Consider the following 12,278-nt stretch of genomic DNA (forward strand, 5'->3'; position numbering starts at 1 on the left):
CAGCAGAGGAGGGCAGCTGAGCTCATACATCCCCACATCCCTGAAGGGCAGCTTCACCTGCCCAGTCTTGACACTTCTGTACCCTGACAAGGTACTTCTGTACCTTGATGCTGGCTGGGGACCTCCCTGCCAATTCCTGAGGCTGCAAGGAACTGGTTCATAGGAACTGGCATATTATGCAATAAACCAATTTCCTGAAGAACCAGCTGGCTCCCAGGGCCACCAGGTTAACAAAGCTGGAGTCAATGGATTCCTCTTTCTAAAACAGCAGGACAGCAGAACAAGTGTAATTCATGTCCATTTCATGCAAAAATACAGATGAAATTTCTCCATTTCGCTTCTACCCATCTACAAGGTCCATGGTAAGGAGAATAACCAGGACTAGTGCCAGCAGCCACCTGCATTTTAAGAACACTGTGTGTGCTGCTAGGCCTGATCCTCATTACTTACAAATAATTAGAGCAGATCTTGCTTTCACCAAAAATTCATTTAGAGCAAAATCCCCCAACCTCCAGCAGGAGAAAGAGCATACAATGCTACCCACTCCACTGATATTTTATTGTCTGCCATTACTATTTGCAATTTTCAAGGGACTGATCATTTCAGGTGCCTACAGATGAGGCCATTAATCTTCACTGCAACATTAAATTGTGTTTTACTGTCTTCCTCTTTTTTGCATCTCAAACTTGTGAACCTTAAAGCAAGCAAGTCCCTCTACTCTTACAAGACAGAAACCCCTCCTCCCCCCATTATCCCATGCCCAGGACACCGATTTTTTCACCATTCTGGGAATGGGCATCCATCGTCCAAGGCTCACTGTTTGGGTGTCCCAGATGCTGAGAGAGTAAGGGTCTCTGATTTCAAGAAAGGCAGTGATGGTTGCAGGACTGACACAGGTACTCAGTAAGGAACAGCAACAGATGATGAATTTAGATCCTCTGAACATCATTCCAGCATTTTAACCTCTTATCCCTTAGGGAGGAAAACATCTCTGTGCTCAGATGGTGAATTTCACAGGAGCCTTTCAAAGTAAAGATCTGCTTATCACCTTTGTGCTGCAGCCCTTTTACATAGCCAACAGCTTGGAGAGCAACAAAATCACTGCAAAAAAAGCCACGAAGAAACCCAGAAACCATTTGCAGTTTGCTTCCCCCTGAAGAGATGTCACTCAAGTTCTCACTGTTGTATGGATCAATAGCAGCTGATGCCTGATAAACCACCCCAAAGCAGGATGTTTTCACAGCTTTAACCCACTTGAACTCAGCCTCAGAAGCCTTCCCTCATTCCATTTTCCAGCAAGAGGAAACAATAGACGTTTACTGAAAATTTCAAGCAACAATAGAGGGAAATGCATTCCCATCAGTTTCTCAAAGGCTTGAATATCTGCCTTGAAAAGGCTCCAGCCTTTAACAGATCCATGACTGGGGAGAGCCACCAGTTAGGTGGAGGAGATGTATGTAAATAATATGCACCAAGCAGCAGATACGTGCTGTCTCCTCACATATGCTATTTATGTGGCTGTCATGCTCTGGAGATGTCACACAAAGAGCCGTGGCTGCAGCGCTGTACGCACACTCCAGCTCCCCATAATTTAACATGGGATTGAGAGTCAACAGCCTTACTGGGATAAGCTGGTTCCAGCAAAGCTGTGCTGAGTCACAGAAGCCAAAAAACTGGGCCTGAATGTTTGACAGGATAAAAAACCACTTCTAAATGTATGTCACAGATGTCAGTGGCTGCAGCCAGCCATGCCTGCCCACAGGCACTGGTGGCCATGGGAGGGGCTATCCAGCACCCTGGGCTGCTCAGAGCTCACTCCCAGCTGAGGAAATGGTACCATTCCCCTGCAAAAGTAGCATTTACCCTCCATCAGAAGCTTCTCCATTCTTGCCTAAGAAGCTGCTCCATCCCACAAGCTGATCCATTTCCACATATTCCTCACCCTCCGCACAACCAAACCCCCTTCCCCAACCCCACACAGCTCTTTTATCCCTCACCCACCCAACCTACATCACCTGCACTCATCATGGAATGAAACTGTGCACCTGAGGCTCCTCCTCTCCTTGGAGTTTTCCAGCCTCAGCAAAGTTTGTGGCACAAATGCTGCAGTGACAGCTCTGGAACTGGTGGAGCTTTTCAGGCCCAGTTCAGGAAAGCCACTGATGCTGATACTGAGTGTTTGTGATTGAGCCAGGCTTTTGAATGTGAAAAACTGTGTGAAAAGACCCTGAGCAACACATATCCTATTACTGTTTTTCTCATCTGGTTGTGAAAAGTTGTGTGAGAGGTCTTTAAGAAATAGCTACCCTACCACAACTTTCACTCTCTCAGGAACACAGAAGGAACACATTTGGGGCTGTTATTTAAGTGTTTTCCAAGCAGGAGGCACAAAGCAGGGAACAGCTGCACTTTGGCACCTCATCCTCTCCTTCAGACACAGGGAGATGCTCCTCCAGACCTGACCCCAGCTCTGTCCCAGTTTCTGAACCTCTCATTACTTCCCTCAAATTGCCCTCAAGACCATTTTGCTTCATGTCTTCTGCTTCTTCCAGGCTCACCCTCCCTCACCTTCACTGAGGCCGTGTCCGTCTCCAGAGCAGCGTGAGCTCGGTGCCGGAGGCAGGATCTGCCAGCTGCACTCATCACAGAAACAAGGATTGACTTTTTACACCGTGTCTCTCCTGCAGGCACCCAGAGAGTGCTGCAAACTCTGCAAACTCTTTTGCGAGATGGATGGAGGGGGAGAGATGCCAGGAGCCTGGGGGTGGAAAAGGGGCATCCCGGGGAGGTGGAAATGCCTCGGCCTTGCAGAGTCCTGCTCCATGCCAGAGGAGCTGCAGCTGTGAGGGAGGTCCAGACTGAGGGCACCATCATCTGAAAAGAACATCCCACCAGGGAGCTGGGCCCCCAGAGGGAGCAGGGTCACCCACCCCTGATGGCTTTCCCACCCATCCCCACCAGCACAGCCATGCGGACCCCCAGCCCCCGTCCCACTGATCCCATCCCAGCTCAGTTCGCATCACAACCTCTCACAGGACTTTTATTTGCTCTGCTCCAAACAGTCCATCTCCAATAAAAACCAGAGTGGATTTTCCCTGGAAAGCATCCCAGATTGCTGAGGAATTCTGATGGCATCCACCAAGGGCTGCAGCTTCCTGAGCCCATGGACATGCCCGGGGGTCACAGTGCTCAGATCTCAGCAGCATCAAACGGAGGAACAGCTGTGACAGATGAAGCTGGGAACTTACATTTACTTTCGTGAAATATTACTGTTAATTTCGGTTGGGTTTGGTTTTTTGATTTTTTTTCACTTGAAGTGTCTCAGATTCAATCCAGTAATTAAGGAATGCTTTATTACACACACTGTGTAGGACAGGAAACCTATTCCTTCCCCAGGCCTCATTTTGGCATCTGAGCACCAAACCTCCATATTTTGGAGTGCAATAGTGACAGAGCTGCCTTGGAGAATGCAGAAACACTCTTAGACATCTGATTCCTTTAAGATTTCACTGAATTAATTTCTGAGGAAACTTTGGGAGACCATTGCCACGTGTCTCTACTTTTTATTGCTACTATATATGCTGAAGGGTTCCCAATACCATCCTGATGTGTGATTGAGGCTTTCTAGTTCTAACATAAAAATCTGCAGAGATCAGGGAAAATCCTGGGAACAATTTTTCCTCCCTGTCCTGATGCCCTCTGTCTCGTGACCTCTGGATCTGGTGACATGTGCTGTTCCAGAAAGATGTTTCTACAAGTTCCTCCCAAGGTTTCCCTATGGCTGAGGTTTGGTGCAGATGGATTAGGTCCCCATTCCACACTGAGGGTCAGTCCAGGTGAGAAAACAGACTGAAGAACAGAACAGAAAGCTCTCCTGGAGTTTTCAAACACTTTGTTCTTGAAATAAGAATTTTAAAAGTCCAAAAATTATAAACCTCACTTGAGATCTTATCTGTATGAGGTCACCCTACAAGCTGAGACATCATCTCATGCTATCCATTGGTCTCAAGAAGATCTGGATGAGGGCTGAGGAAAAGGAAGAAGGGAAAGGGCATTTTTAATAATGCTGAGGGACAATTATACTTTTGGAGGTTTAGATTTGTGCTTTCCTACAGGCTTTGATCTTTCAGACAAGGTGAGTTAGATTTTGCAATATGTTTGGAGTTGCTTCTACTAACTTTGAAGTAGATATTAAAGCAGTTCAGGGCCACAGTCACCAAGGGTGGTTGGTAAATTTTGCCCAAGGATGCCTTTTATTGTCTCCTCATTGTGAACCTTGGAATATGACAGTAAAATTTAATGATTTAACAAGCTGCCTTATTACTGCCCTCTCTGCCCTTGCTTTCTTCACTGAAGCTTTCTGGATGTGAACCGTTCCAGAGAAGTACACATGCATCCCACTGCAAATCCCAAAGCCTGTGAAATGGGCTGGTTGACACCTCCTGCCCAACACCTCCCCAGCTCTTCCACGAGTTTGCAAATTCCCATTGGAACCAGCAGGTGATGCTGAAGCAGAAAACATGGAGTTCATTCTGCCTTCTATTAGGCTTTTATTCTCCTCCCATAAAATTCACAAGTGAGAAAAATCCTGCGATCCTGGTGGGGTATTTCGAAACACGAGATGGAAATGCTGACATGAAGCAGACAGCTTTGTTCTCACTGTCTGCTCAGCTCCTCCATCCCAGGGAATACACACTGGGCTTTTTCACACCAGGACGGAGCAAGGACACCTGAACTCATAGAAGTTCTCTCTAGTGGAAGGTTAGTGGGGTCTGAGCTCTCCTTGAGTGGATCATCCCACAGCACTTGCAAAGCCCCAAAGCTGCTCTCCACTGACCTCGCTGTGACATTCCCAGTGTGTGACAGACACCACGTGTTCCCTTGCAAGTCTGCAGGTGTTGGAGTGAACCTTGTGGGAAGCAGCTGTGTTGGGAGAGGAGACTCATGCTCAGCATCCTGCTAACTCTGGGTGTGCTCCTCTGCACACATGGTCAGTGACCCTGTCCAGAGCAAGGAGATGGCTTTGCCTTTTCCAAGGACTCCCCCTCATCAGCAGCAGGTTATGGGAGTCACACTGAGCTGCAAGTCTCCCTGGTAAATCATCCTGATCGTCTTCCCTTGAAGCTGGGACATTGCAAGGGTTAGCAGAGCCATAGATGTGTCCCTCTATGAGCTGGTTTTTGCTCTTAGTCCTTGACTTAATTCTGCATCTTAATGTTTTGGCTGAGACATGTGCCTGTGGGAGAGCTGGCATTTATTAGATAAAAAGGAGGAGAAATGGGGATGTCATCAATAAATACCAGCAGAATAGAATCCCTTTGTGGTGCCAGTGCTCCCTGAGAGATATAAACTCCCCACCAGCCTTCTCCAGCAGGAGGGCACCGGGTGCCTGCATGAGCCCCTGCTCACCTCCTCTCTTACCCAGCCATGGCACCCAGAGGATCAGTCCCAGCCCCACCCAGATGTGCAACCACCACCTCATCTGCTCAATTTCCAAACAGATGATGCTCTCCACCAAGGGCAGGGGCAGCCCAGCCCATGCAGTGGCACCCTCACCCTGCAAACATTCACTCCTAATTGGGGCAGAACCCGTCCCAATGCCCTGCTCATCATCACCTTCTGTCACTGTCATCTCTGTGATGTGCAAAGACTGATCACAGGGACTTTTACCATCTGGGCTTTGTCTGCTGATGTAGCCCCAGGAGGGATAACTTTTTTCATTCCCCTGACCATTCCTTGGCTTTTCCCTTGACTGGCAGCTCCAATGTGTGATATGTGCTAATTCTGTTCAGACAAAATCTAAAAATCAAATTAGCAGCTTTACCAGAAACATTAAACTGTGGAGAAGAGACGCTTGATAGGCAGACTCCACTCCAGGGGATGGGAAATGCAAAAGACCTTCCTGACAGGCACTGACAAGTGCAAGTGCTGCCAAATTTTCAGGGGAAAACAATAATCTTCAATATGTCAAAGGAAGAGTTCGATACCTTCAGTCCTTCCCCACTCACCATATGGACCAGGAACCAAGCATCCTGTTTGGATGATTGGACCTGCGGAAAGGAGTCCGGAGGAAGCCACAAAGATGCTCAGAGTGCTGGAGCCCCTCTGCTCTGGAGACAGGCTGAGAGCTGGGGCTGTTCAGCTTGGAGGAGAGAAGGCTCTGGGAAGACCTCAGACCCCCTTCCAGTGCCTAAAGAGGTTCCAAGAGAGCTGGAGAGGGACTTGGGACAAGGGCATGGAGTGACAGGACAAGGGGGAATGGCTTTCCAGTGCTGGGGGAAGGGTTAGATCGGATATTGGCAAGAAATTCTTCCCTGTGTGAGGGTGGGGAGGCCCTGGCACAGGTTCTGCCGGCACAAATCCTTTACATCTTTTCTAAGGAACTTCACCACTGTACCCAGGTGCCTTCCACATAAAGCTGCAGTAAAACTTGGTGGTTTGGGGGTCTGTAGGAGGCATTTATTTCCAGGATGGAAATGTACTAGGTTTAAAAGCTTTGCTGGATGAATATTTTTGCAAAAAGCTTTTTGTTTCTTCTCTTTTCCTTCCCCAGAGGATTTGGTTCAGTTGATGTACACTGATTTCCCTGAAGGTACACACAGCACAAGGATCCAAACAGAACAAGCAAAGATCACAAGTTCAGAGCAAACTTTCATATCCCTTTTTAATTCCTAGCTCAATCCTAGGTGAATTTCAGGCAGTTTCAGTTGACTTTGTACAGCAATTTTCCCAGAAAGGAAAGATGCAACTAACATTTTCTTGAAAGCTCCAGCTAAAGTAAGAGCCAAACCCTGGGTAAGAGACATGGTGACCTTGATGGCAAATAAACAGAAGAAACGTGAATCAGAAACACTCGGAGTACTCCACAGCCACCTCCCATGACATCAGGCACCTCAGCTGCAGAAAATGTCACCTCTGGCAACCAGATGATATGGATGAAAATTTCTAGGAAAAGGGAAGAAAGAAAGAAAAAGGATTTGCTTTTATTCTAAGAAACATCAGGTGCAGCTGCCCTCCTCAAGGAGAAGATTGAAAAATCATTTCCTGGTTACGCAGGGGCTGTTGGGGTTTTTGTTCCTTAACAAGGAGACATGGCAAAACCTAATGAAGGAGGAGGATGAAGCACATGCCGCCCCCTGAAGCTGAAGGAAAGTGCTGCTCCTTCAACCCCTGGGACACGGGGCTGGCAGCTGCCTGCACTTGGAGCACATCTCTGCCCATGCCATGGAACAGGGCTCTGAAGAGCCAGCCCAAATTTGGGGGAGCTGAAAATGTTTATGGCAGCCTCAGAATCCAGCAGCAAATTCGTGCTGCCATAAGTGTGAGCCCTGCTGGCACTGCCACAACACATCCACAGCAGTGAATTCCAGCTTCTTACCCTTGCCAGACTATCCACCTTCTCCAAACCTGTTTGCAGTTCATTGTTTGCTTTGAGCAGGGACGTTCCCCCACCTGCTCTGGGCAGGTCTGCCAGCACCATCCTCTTCCTCCCATCCCAGGAATGACACAGGGACCTTTTCCATCCCCAGAAATCCCTTTGCCACTGCTGAGCCTACACAGTGGGTGCATTAAAGCACCAGCCAGATCTCTGCTTCATCACAGCCTCAGATGATGGGGTGTGTTTTAAAAGCATGGGAAAGCCTTTAGGAAGTCATTTAGGAAATTCTTTTTGTCAGTTCCCAGGTCATCCCTCAAGCTGTGGCTCAGTGCCAGGAGCAGGGGCTGTGTCCTCCCCAGCTCTGAGCAGAATCTTCAGAAGGTGCAGCTCGCTGCAGATGCCAAAGCAAGCCTGTTCCCTGCTGTGGCACTTCCTGTTGGGATGAGACCTGTTGTACAAACCTGCAGGAACAGGAGAAGCCTCAGGAGCATCAGGATCCAGATAAGGTGTGTCCCTTCCAACCCAAACCATTCTGGGATTGTCCCAGATGCAGTTTGGGACCCTGGGATGAGCCCACTGGTGGCTCTGGCCCCATCCCTGAGCTCTGACTCACTGTCCCGGGAGCCCACTGGTACCTGGAATAAGAGCAGAGCTGCTGCACTGATTCACCTGGGACTCCACCAAGGGATTCAGACAGGGATGAAGGTTTCCAAGATCATTTCTCCTGGGATGCCATGTTACACTGGGCCCTGCTGAGGGACATGTCTGAGCTTTTCCCAGCCCAGCTGAGCAGCAGCTGCTCCTGCTCCTTTTGCCATCCATCCCCTCAAAGGCACTGGAAATTTGCTCCATGGCTTTTTTCCTGCCTAACTCCTGGTTTTGTCCTTTATGTGTAAAGCGAAACTCACCCATATCTGGATCACAGACACACGCTCCCCTTCCCAAATCCCTGTCTCCCAGCAAGGCCAGTGCAAGTGTCTCAAGGTTGCTCTTCAGATCATGAATTTATGTGGCTTTGGGCTGAATACTTGAAAGAGTTGTTTGGTGATTACATCCTTGGATGTTGAGATGCAGTTGCTTAAATACAGCCCCTACATTTTCTTTTTTTTTTTTTAATGTGAAAACATTAATGTCTGAAGATAGCTGCTGTCCAGGGACTGACCTCTTTTAAGAGTACAGCTGTATTTTTCTGGCCCATCTTCTTTTTGCCTCCTCATGCAGTATTTGTTTCCTGAAAGAAAACAACAGATCAATTTTGCTTCATTATGTTCACTTCACATTTTTAGAGATTCCTTATAAAATTTGCTGTACTGTTCCACCCTGCTTGTCTGAAAGGTTGTGGGAACTTGAAGCATCGTTAGACTCTTGACAGGAATTATTTCTGCCGACAATTTACCATCTCTGCTTGGAGAAAAGCCTCAAATCAAAGGCAGGAGAGCTGCCCTGGAGCTTGTTAGCTGTGTGAGGCTTGGCTCTCTGTGCAGATCACATCAACAGCTCACCCAGGGCTTCCAAAACCTCCTGATGTTTTGTGGAAGAAACCCCAAGCCCCAAACAGGACTTTGCTCCCCATATCATGCTCCCAGATTACAATGCCCAGCTCATCTGCAGCAACTTTTTTCAACACCAAAACCCTAGTGGTAAAAAATCCCTCAGCTCCTAATCTGTGTTTACTCCACGTTCTACATAAAAGATTCCCAAACCCAATTTGATAAGAGCATATTCAATAGTACTGATGAAAATAATGGCTCTGATTTGGCCCCTGGTTCCTCATACTCTCCCCCTCCTCTCCCTTTAGTCTCAAGCTTTGAGGCACATCCTGATGTTCAGTTTGCGCCTGTGGAGCTTCTGCCATGGCCTGGGAATGGGTTTCTGGATGCTGCTGCTGTACAAGTGCTGGGAGCTGTGCCCTCACACTTTGGTTGCAACCACTGCTTCACTCCTCCAATGCCAAAAATGAGGGGGAACATTCTGAAAACACAACAATTTGTAATTTTTTCCACTTGGCCAGAGAAATTCACTAAACCGAGTTTCCTTCTACTTTGCAATATGTTCTTGAGAGAGCACTCAGGCAATAAAAACACTGCCTTCTGTGGACTAAAATATCTCTTGTTTGTCCTCCTGGAAGAGGTGGCCTTAAAACACCTGTGCATCAATTCACTCCTAATGTCACCAGGCAAAACAGCTGCAAAAACAGCTTTTAACCTGAAATCACATCTCACATGTGAAACCAGGGGGAAGATAAGCCAAACAACAACTTTGTGCTAGCCTAGAACTGTCTTTAACTTGAGAAATTAAACAAAAACCTTGAAAGTTCACAGAAATGTCACAAGCCTTAGTTTGCACACCCAGAGGGGATCAAAGCCTGCATCCCAGTCCTGGTGGCACCTCATGTCACCTTCATCACTATATCTTGCTCTCCTCATCTCTACACTTGGGACAGTCAAAAAACATCCAGTCTTTGATTGTCACCAAAGCACGTTGGCCAGCAGGCACACCTTTACTGCCTGTGTGCCGTGGGATGTGGGAGTGCTGGGGGACTGGGATGCTCCCTGTGGACAGCCACAGCCCAGCGGGAGAGTTTGTCTCAGGGGGCTGAGCACCTGCAGCGTGGCAGAAGCCACCCATGCAGCCCATTGCTCCCAGAGGGAATGACTCAACCTGGGAAACCCAAATGACAGCACTGGATGCAAGTGGAGACCATTCCTCATCCCGGGAGGGGTGGTGTGGGGAGGTTGTGCCCTGAGGGCAGCAGTCACTTAAGAGCTCCAGGCTGATTCTCACAGTGGCTGGGTCTTTTCCAGTCGATGTTAGAAACCCGAAGCACGAGAAGAATGGACAGCCTGCGTCCTGTTTTGAGGTGAATTTGTGTTTCTCCCAGAGTTTCATGGCTTGCTTGGGGATCATTGCTAACAGGGTGGTGTTGGGAGGAAGAGCCAGGTTTGGGCAGCATCGCTCGCTGCTTCCAGTCACCCACGGCTGGGAGCAGTCCCTGAGGAGGCAGAATGGCACAGGGAGGCACAGCTCTAAACAGGGATCCTCTTGTTCATGTGGAGCCCTCAGCATCCTTGGGAAGACACAAAGATCCCGTGTCTTGGCTTTGGAAGACACTGTTGCTGTAAGCGCTGTAAAGAAGGCACCTCTGGACACAGACCCTGTGACACCTGGGTGTTCGTAGCAGGGCTAAGTCAACTGCTGAGAATTTATCCAAGTGCCTTCTTGGATGGAGTACAGCTACTTGGGTAGATTCTATCACTATTTTTAAATGATCCTTTTTTCATTTAAAAAATGTTCTTTTCTATTGGATTGCACCCTCACCCACAATTATTACATTGCAATGAAAAAAAAAAAAAAAGCTTAGTTGTCTAACAAATAGCACGGCAAGAGGTTTTCTGTCCTGAAAAGGCCAGTGCTGGAGCTGACGGAGGCAGAGCCCTCATCAGTGCCAGTGCCCCAGCAAAGCCCCCACCATGGGGGATCCCCCATCCCTGCAGCTCCCTGCTCCCACTAGTGTTTTTCTGTGTTCTCTCAGGTGGCTCAATCCAAATTCCATGTGAAACTATGTCAAACACTTTGCAAAACCGTGGGAATATTAGAACTACCTAATAACCATGACTAAGCTAATGATTTCAGACATCTAAGGATCTATGTTTCATAAATCCATTAGTTTTATCCCCAGCCTTTCATTCTTCCTCATTTGAATTCCCTTTCACCTATACCATTATTTTGTCCAGGATTACTGGCTTGTAGCTATCTGGGACTTAATGACAGCCTTTTGGAAATATAAACCAGCTCTTTCCCAACTTTTCTGGTGTTGATTAAAAACGAACATCTGCAGACCTCAATCTTCTGAGACACTCAGACACGAGTTACATGGACACTGATTTCTAAGTGTACCCCCTGACAACGCAGACATAATTTACTGCGCTGTTGATTAGAGATGGAGCAGGAACGCTTTGATCTCCCATTAGGGAGATAAAGCACATCATTCTGTCTTTCTAAATGCCTGTAGTGGTTTGGTCCAAAATACTCATTACTGTTTATCTGCTGTGAGATAAGAATTAGGAGAAATGCAAAACAGGCACCAAACTTGAAAGAATATAAAGAAGTTTATTAACAGACCTAAAAGAAGAAAAAAAAAATACCACCTTCAGAACTCTCCTCCTCCCCCCACCTTCCTCCCTTCTCCCACTGACGATGTGAAAAGACAACCCTTAAGATGTTCAGTCTGTTTACCACTTCCATAATAACCTTGTTCAGTCCATTTAGAAAGAGAAGTCTCTTCTTGCTCATGCTATGAAAACATTATCACAACGAGACAGCCGCCCACTTCCAAATATCGTTCAGTCCATTTAGGAAGAGGAGTCTGTCTGCCTGCGTGTGAGTCCTTTCCCCCGACTTGCAGCTTTTCCCGCAACTGCCTTCGAGGGTCCACTCTTGAAGTTTTTTGGGGTACAATTTTAAGGTTGAGCCGTTCAGAAACAAAAACAGAGGCCCTTCTCCTTCCCTGGGAGCAAAGGGTCTTCATCATCTTCATCTTTAGGACTATCTCTGGGAGCATCTCTACGGACTGAGGTTTTCTCCTTTCCCGTTCGGAGCAAAAGTCCTCATCTGGTTCATCTCTCCCTGTCCAAACTTCTCATGAAATTACAGCGGCGTCAGCATCTGCCTATCTCAGCGCAGGTGCTTTTGCTCACGAGTTGAACACTCCACCCCCCATATCTTCATGAAATTACAACAGGATACTCTGATATATCATAGCTTCACAACAGAATTTCAGCTTTAAGCATCTCCTCTCTCTCTTCCCTCAGGTTTTCAGCTCTTCACAGCAATAAAAGGGTTAATCTCACCTCGGCCTTGCAGCTGGAATGTTGAATTTTTCTTATCGCAGTGGAGAGGG

At 47.5% G+C, this 12,278-nt stretch overlaps 1 long non-coding RNA gene across 1 annotated transcript; it reads right to left on the bottom strand.

The window, feature by feature from the left end:
- Positions 1 to 6,638: 6,638 nt before the first annotated feature.
- Positions 6,639 to 8,610, bottom strand: LOC121673658. The gene is made up of 2 exons (XR_006019269.1): positions 8,541 to 8,610; positions 6,639 to 6,945 (listed from the first exon to the last, which is right to left on the bottom strand). It is a non-coding gene; the product is annotated as an uncharacterized LOC121673658 (long non-coding RNA).
- Between the last annotated feature and the right edge of the window lie 3,668 nt (positions 8,611 to 12,278).

Source organism: Corvus kubaryi, unplaced genomic scaffold (assembly GCF_017639235.1).
Source record: "Corvus kubaryi isolate FWS band 111438036 unplaced genomic scaffold, C.kubaryi_AGA036_p1.0 134, whole genome shotgun sequence".
Classification (NCBI taxonomy): domain Eukaryota; kingdom Metazoa; phylum Chordata; class Aves; order Passeriformes; family Corvidae; genus Corvus; species Corvus kubaryi.